This window comes from Taudactylus pleione, unplaced genomic scaffold (genome assembly GCF_031769625.1).
Source record: "Taudactylus pleione unplaced genomic scaffold, aTauple2 ptg001270l, whole genome shotgun sequence".
Classification (NCBI taxonomy): domain Eukaryota; kingdom Metazoa; phylum Chordata; class Amphibia; order Anura; family Myobatrachidae; genus Taudactylus; species Taudactylus pleione.
Genome location: NW_028285670.1, coordinates 337,501 through 342,500, shown reverse-complemented (window position 1 = coordinate 342,500; position 5,000 = coordinate 337,501). Strand labels below are relative to the sequence as shown.

Below are 5,000 nucleotides of genomic sequence, written 5' to 3'. Positions count from 1 at the left end.
TGATCTTGTAAGCTTTGCTGTGTTGGGCCTGGTTTGTACTTGGATGAGAGACCACCTGAGAATACCAGTTGCTGTAGGAAATTTTATACAGCCAAAACATTCTTTTCTATTACATTTTACATTTAATTTTTTCAACTTATCAATGAATTTACTTGAGTTAAGAAGTAAAAGAGGTCTAAAGTTAATGTTTTTGAGCACCTACTGCCAAACCACACTGGACATGCCCAATCTTGTTTGATCTTGGAAGCTATGCAGTGTTGGGCCTGGTTAGTACTTGGATGGGAGACCACCTGGGAATACCAGGTGCTGTAGGTAATTTTATACTGCCATAACATTCTTTTCTATTACATTTTACATTTAATTTTTTCAACTTATCAATGAATTTACTTGAGTTAAGAAGTAATAGAGGTCTTAAGTTAATGGTTTTGAGCACCTACAGCCAAACCACACTGGACATGCCCAATCTCGTCTGATCTTGGAAGCTATGCAGTGTTGGGCCTGATTAGTACTTGGATGGGAGACCACCTGGGAATACCAGGAGCTGTAGGTAATTTTATACTGCCAAAACTTTCTTTTCTATTACATTTTACATTTCATTTTTCAACTTATCATTGAATTTACTTGAGTTAAGAAGTAAAAGAGGTCTAAAGTTAATGTTTTTGAGCACGTACAGTCAAACCACACTGGACATGCCCAATCTCGTCTGATCTTGGAAGCTATGCAGTTTTGGGCCTGGTTAGTACTTGGATGGGAGACCACCTAGAAATCCCAGGTGCTGTAGGTAATTTTATACTGCCATAACAGTCTATTCTATTACATTTTACATTTGATTTTTTTAACTTATCAATGAATTTACTTGAGTTAAGAAGTAATAGAGGTCAAAAGTTAATGCTTTTGAGCACCTACAGCCAAACCACACTGGACATGCCCAATCTTGTTTGATCTTGGAAGCTATGCAGTGTTGGGCCTGGTTAGTACTTGGATGGGAGACCACCTGGGAATACCAGGTGCTGTAGGTAATTTTATACTGCCATAACATACTTTTCTATTACATTTTACATTTAATTTTTTCAACTTATCAATGAATTTACTTGAGTTAAGAAGTAATAGAGGTCTAAATTTAATGCTTTTGAGCACCTACAGCCAAACCACACTGGACATGCCCAATCTCGTCTGATCTTGTAAGCTTTGCTGTGTTGGGCCTGGTTTGTACTTGGATGGGAGACCACCTGAGAATACCAGTTGCTGTAGGAAATTTTATACAGCCAAAACATTCTTTTCTATTACATTTTACATTTAATTTTTTCAACTTATCAATGAATTTACTTGAGTTAAGAAGTAAAAGAGGTCTAAAGTTAATATTTTTGAGCACCTACTGCCAAACCACACTGGACATGCCCAATTTTGTTTGATCTTGGAAGCTATGCAGTGTTGGGCCTGGTTAGTACTTGGATGGGAGACCACCTGGGAATACCAGGAGCTGTAGGTAATTTTATACTGCCAAAACTTTCTTTTCTATTACATTTTACATTTCATTTTTCAACTTATCATTGAATTTACTTGAGTTAAGAAGTAAAAGAGGTCTAAAGTTAATGTTTTTGAGCACCTACAGCCAAACCACACTGGACATGCCCAATCTCGTCTGATCTTGGAAGCTATGCAGTTTTGGGCCTGGTTAGTACTTGGATGGGAGACCACCTAGGAATCCCAGGTGCTGTAGATAATTTTATACTGCCATAACAGTCTATTCTATTACATTTTACATTTGATTTTTTCAACTTATCAATGAATTTACTTGAGTTAAGAAGTAATAGAGGTCAAAAGTTAATGCTTTTGAGCACCTACAGCCAAACCACACTGGACATGCCCAATCTTGTTTGATCTTGGAAGCTATGCAGTGTTGGGCCTGGTTAGTACTTAGACCGGAGACCACCTGGGAATACCAGGTGCTGTAGGTAATTTTATACTGCCATAACATTCTTTTCTATTACATTTTACTTTTAATTTTTTCAACTTATCAATGAATTTACTTGAGTTAAGAAGTAATAGAGGTCTAAAGTTAATGGATTTGGGCACCTACAGCCAAACCACACTGGACATGCCCAATCTCGTCTGATCTTGAAAGCTATGCAGTGTTGGGCCTGGTTAGTACTTGGATGGGAGACCACCTGGGAATACCAGGAGCTGTAGGTAATTTTATCCTGCCAAAACATTCTTTTCTATTACATTTTACATTTCATTTTTCAACTTATCATTGAATTTACTTGAGTTAAGAAGTAATAGAGGTCTAAAGTTAATGTTTTTGAGCACCTACAGCCAAACCACACTGGACATGCCCAATCTCGTCTGATCTTGGAAGCTATGCAGTGTTGGGCCTGGTTAGTACTTGGATGGGAGACCACCTAGGAACCCCAGGTGCTGTAGGTAATTTTATACTGCCATAACAGTCTATTCTATTACATTTTACATTTAATTTTTTCAACTTATCAATGAATTTACTTGAGTTAAGAAGTAATAGAGGTCTAAATTTAATGCTTTTGAGCACCTTCAGCCGAACCACACTGGACATGCCCAATCTCGTCTGATCTTGTAAGCTTTGCTGTGTTGGGCCTGGTTTGTACTTGGATGGGAGACCACCTGAGAATACCAGTTGCTGTAGGAAATTTTATACAGCCAAAACATTCTTTTCTATTACATTTTACATTTAATTTTTTCAACTTATCAATGAATTTACTTGAGTTAAGAAGTAAAAGAGGTCTAAAGTTAATGTTTTTGAGCACCTACTGCCAAACCACACTGGACATGCCCAATCTTGTTTGATCTTGGAAGCTCTGCAGTGTTGGGCCTGGTTAGAACTTGGATGGGAGACCACCTGGGAATACCAGGTGCTGTAGATAATTTTATACTGCCATAACATTCTTTTCTATTACATTTTACATTTAATTTTTTCAACTTATCAATGAATTTACTTGAGTTAAGAAGTAATAGAGGTCTTAAGTTAATGGTTTTGGGCACCTACAGCCAAACCACACTGGACATACCCAATCTCGTCTGATTTTGGAAGCTATGCAGTGTTGGGCCTGGTTAGTACTTGGATGGGAGACCACCTGGGAATACCAGGAGCTGTAGGTAATTTTATACTGCCAAAACTTTCTTTTCTATTACATTTTACATTTCATTTTTCAACTTATCATTGAATTTACTTGAGTTAAGAAGTAAAAGAGGTCTAAAGTTAATGTTTTCGAGCATCTACAGCCAAACCACACTGGACATGCCCAATCTCGTCTGATCTTGGAAGCTATGCAGTGTTGGGCCTGGTTAGTACTTGGATGGGAGACCACCTAGGAATCCAAGGTGCTGTAGGTAATTTTATACTGCCATAACATTCTTTTCTATTACATTGTACATTTAATTTTTTCAACTTATTAATGAATTTACTTGAGTTAAGAAGTAATAGAGGTCTAAAGTTAATGCTTTTGAGCACCTACAGCCAAACCACACAGGACATGCCCAATCTTGTCTGAACTTGGAAGCTATGCAGTGTTGGGCCTGGTTAGTACTTGGATGGGAGACCACCTGGGAATACCAGGTGCTGTAGGTAATTTTATACTGCCATAACATTCTTTTCTATTACATTTTACATTTAATTTTTTCAACTTATCAATGAATTTACTTGAGTTAAGAAGTAATAGAGGTCTAAAATTAATGTTTTTGAGCACGTACAGCCAAACCACACTGGACATGCCCAATATCATCTGATCTTGGAAGCTATGCAGTGTTGGGCCTGGTTAGTACTTGAATGGGAGACCACCTAGGAATCCCAGGTGCTGTAGGTAATTTTATACTGCCATAACAGTCTATTCTTCTACATTTTACATTTAATTTTTTCAACTTATCAATGAATTTACTTGAGTTAAGAAGTAATAGAGGTCTAAAGTTAATGCTTTTGAGCACCTACAGCCAAACCACACTGGACATGCCCAATCTCGTCTGATCTTGGAAGCTATGCAGTGTTGAGCCTGGTTAGTACTTGGACAGGAGACCAGCTGGGAATACCAGGTGCTGTAGGTAATTTTATATAGCCATAACATTATTTTCTATTACATTTTACATTACATTTTTTCAACTTATCAATGAATTTACTTGAGTTAAGAAGTAAAAGAGGTCTAAAGTTAATGTTTTTGAGCACCTACAGTCAAACCACACTGGACATGCCCAATCTCGTCTGATCTTGGCAGCTATGCAGTGTTGGGCCTGGTTAGTACTTGGATGGGAGACCACCTGGGAATACCAGGTGCTGTAGGTAATTTTATACTGCCATAACATTCTTTTCTATTACATTTTACATTTAATTTTTTCAACTTATCAATGAATTTACTTGAGTTAAGAAGTAATAGAGGTCTAAATTTAATGCTTTTGTGAACCTACAGCCAAACCACACTGGACATGCCCAATCTCGTCTGATCTTGTAAGCTTTGCTGTGTTGGGCCTGGTTTGTACTTGGATGGGAGACCACCTGAGAATACCAGTTGCTGTAGGAAATTTTATACAGTCAAAACATTCTTTTCTATTACATTTTACATTTAATTTTTTCAACTTATCAATGAATTTACTTGAGATAAGAAGTAAAAGAGGTCTAAAGTTAATGTTTTTGAGCACCTACTGCCAACCCACACTGGACATGCCCAATCTTGTTTGATCTTGGAAGCTATGCAGTGTTGGGCCTGATTAGTACTTGGATGGGAGACCTCCTGGGAATACCAGGTGCTGTAGGTAATTTTATACTGCCATAACATTCTTTTCTATTACATTTTACATTTAATTTTTTCAACTTATCAATGAATTTACTTGAGTTAAGAAGTAATAGAGGTCTAAAGTTAATGGTTTTGGGCAACTACAGCCAAACCACACTGGACATGCCCAATCTCATCTGATCTTGGAAGCTATGCAGTGTTGGGCCTGGTTAATACTTGGATGGGAGACCACCTGGGAATACCAGG

At 37.6% G+C, this 5,000-nt stretch overlaps 20 pseudogenes; all 20 read left to right on the top strand.

The window, feature by feature from the left end:
• Nucleotides 1-196: 196 nt before the first annotated feature.
• LOC148444800 (5S ribosomal RNA) lies at nucleotides 197-315 on the top strand (annotated as a pseudogene).
• Nucleotides 316-431: 116 nt separating this feature from the next.
• Nucleotides 432-550, top strand: LOC148444799 (5S ribosomal RNA; annotated as a pseudogene).
• Nucleotides 551-665: 115 nt separating this feature from the next.
• Nucleotides 666-784, top strand: LOC148444798 (5S ribosomal RNA; annotated as a pseudogene).
• A 116-nt stretch (nucleotides 785-900) lies between these two features.
• On the top strand, nucleotides 901-1,019 carry LOC148444797 (5S ribosomal RNA; annotated as a pseudogene).
• A 116-nt stretch (nucleotides 1,020-1,135) lies between these two features.
• On the top strand, nucleotides 1,136-1,254 carry LOC148444796 (5S ribosomal RNA; annotated as a pseudogene).
• A 116-nt stretch (nucleotides 1,255-1,370) lies between these two features.
• On the top strand, nucleotides 1,371-1,489 carry LOC148444795 (5S ribosomal RNA; annotated as a pseudogene).
• Nucleotides 1,490-1,604: 115 nt separating this feature from the next.
• On the top strand, nucleotides 1,605-1,723 carry LOC148444794 (5S ribosomal RNA; annotated as a pseudogene).
• A 116-nt stretch (nucleotides 1,724-1,839) lies between these two features.
• LOC148444793 (5S ribosomal RNA) lies at nucleotides 1,840-1,958 on the top strand (annotated as a pseudogene).
• A 116-nt stretch (nucleotides 1,959-2,074) lies between these two features.
• On the top strand, nucleotides 2,075-2,193 carry LOC148444792 (5S ribosomal RNA; annotated as a pseudogene).
• Nucleotides 2,194-2,308: 115 nt separating this feature from the next.
• LOC148444791 (5S ribosomal RNA) lies at nucleotides 2,309-2,427 on the top strand (annotated as a pseudogene).
• Nucleotides 2,428-2,778: 351 nt separating this feature from the next.
• Nucleotides 2,779-2,897, top strand: LOC148444790 (5S ribosomal RNA; annotated as a pseudogene).
• Nucleotides 2,898-3,013: 116 nt separating this feature from the next.
• On the top strand, nucleotides 3,014-3,132 carry LOC148444789 (5S ribosomal RNA; annotated as a pseudogene).
• A 115-nt stretch (nucleotides 3,133-3,247) lies between these two features.
• On the top strand, nucleotides 3,248-3,366 carry LOC148444788 (5S ribosomal RNA; annotated as a pseudogene).
• Nucleotides 3,367-3,482: 116 nt separating this feature from the next.
• LOC148444787 (5S ribosomal RNA) lies at nucleotides 3,483-3,601 on the top strand (annotated as a pseudogene).
• Nucleotides 3,602-3,717: 116 nt separating this feature from the next.
• LOC148444786 (5S ribosomal RNA) lies at nucleotides 3,718-3,836 on the top strand (annotated as a pseudogene).
• A 116-nt stretch (nucleotides 3,837-3,952) lies between these two features.
• On the top strand, nucleotides 3,953-4,071 carry LOC148444785 (5S ribosomal RNA; annotated as a pseudogene).
• Nucleotides 4,072-4,187: 116 nt separating this feature from the next.
• LOC148444784 (5S ribosomal RNA) lies at nucleotides 4,188-4,306 on the top strand (annotated as a pseudogene).
• Nucleotides 4,307-4,422: 116 nt separating this feature from the next.
• LOC148444783 (5S ribosomal RNA) lies at nucleotides 4,423-4,541 on the top strand (annotated as a pseudogene).
• A 116-nt stretch (nucleotides 4,542-4,657) lies between these two features.
• Nucleotides 4,658-4,776, top strand: LOC148444782 (5S ribosomal RNA; annotated as a pseudogene).
• A 116-nt stretch (nucleotides 4,777-4,892) lies between these two features.
• Nucleotides 4,893-5,000, top strand: part of LOC148444781 (5S ribosomal RNA) — a 119-nt pseudogene continuing 11 nt past the window's right edge.